Genomic DNA, 1423 nt, shown 5'->3' with positions numbered 1-1423 from the left:
TTGCTGTCTCAGACTTTCTCTATCCTAGCAGAGTTTTTGGAATGAATGGGTCCCTTTAAAGTTAGTTTGAATGATGGAAAGGAAAAAAAGTTTTATTTTATGCCAGAATTCTCCAAACTGGTACCCTCAGCTGGGTTGAAGAATGGCTGGCTCCCCATCACTTAAACCAGTGGTTCTCAACCTGGGGGGCCCAGATGTCTTTGGCCTTCAACTCCCAGAAATCCTAACAGCTGGTAAACTGGCTGGGATTTCTGGGAGTTGTAGGCCAAAAACATCTGGGGACCCCAGGCTGAGAATCACTGGCTTAAATTGACAAGATCCCTGGGATGATAGGAGCAGTTCCAACAGCAGCTAAAGGGCACCACATTGGGGAAGGCAGTTTTGCACATATCTTGGAAACCTACTTTTTTGGACTTCCAGAATCCCCCAGTCTACATAGATGCTTGTCATGATGGCTGGAGAATTCAGGGAGTTTCAATCTTAAAAGAAAATGACTGAGATTCTGCATTGTGTTCATAGATGTAGCTACAAATGACCTAAGGATTTGACCTCCTGAAACTCTCCTGAAATGCTCCTTAAATCCCAGCAGCTGTTCCAAGTGACAGAGGTCCAATGGCGTCCTTCAGGATGTAGAGTGCTTCAGGGTTTTGCATGGGAAGAGCTGGTGATGTTGTCCTGAAGCACCCCACTCAACTGGGCTACAAACCTCCATTGCTTAGAGCTGGCCCCTTGAGTTTAAGGTGGGTTTGGGGAAGCATTTACGCCACAGTCATGAATACAAAAGATAGTGGAATATGGAGCAGTTACAGAGTCATAACTCTGGGTTATGAATTCACAGCTGCAATGCAGAATGTCAGCCAATGTTTCCAAGCTCTGGTTTGCCTTAACATCTGTTCACCATGATCTATGGCAGCTACAGTATTTATAGCACCCTCAGAGGAAAGCAGAATATGAAGTGGCTATAGCAAGATTGCAACCCATTCCATTCAATGCCACTGGTGTTATAGTGACATTAAGAAGTACATCAATCTCATTGCTCTCTGTTTCCAAGGGAATGCAAGGCCTCTGTGTGGTGTGCTTCCCACCCCTTTCTATCCTTTCATTCCTTAGTTCTGAAAGGAATGTGCAGTGCTGAAGAGTTCAATTTTAAACACTTGTTTTTTTTAAAAAAATCACACATTATTGTGTTTTCATTTTGTGACCAACAATAAAAGACAACTGAAGCTGGCAAGGTGTGGAAAAAAAGACAGAAAAATAAAAGAGAAAGGTTTCTTAAAAATATCAAAATCAATGCTGTGATGCTTCTCAGTTCTCCCCACTGTAAAAAAAGATGAAGCAGCGAATGTCTTTCCACTCTTGAATCCAAAAAGTGTAAAGGAGATAAGATCTAGCTCTGAAACATACTGTAAGTGCCGTGGTTCTC

This window comes from Anolis sagrei, chromosome 5, assembly GCF_037176765.1.
Source record: "Anolis sagrei isolate rAnoSag1 chromosome 5, rAnoSag1.mat, whole genome shotgun sequence".
In the NCBI taxonomy this organism is placed as follows: Eukaryota; Metazoa; Chordata; class Lepidosauria; order Squamata; family Dactyloidae; genus Anolis; species Anolis sagrei.
The sequence above is the reverse complement of the archived record's forward strand: the minus strand, read 5'-3'. Positions refer to the sequence as shown.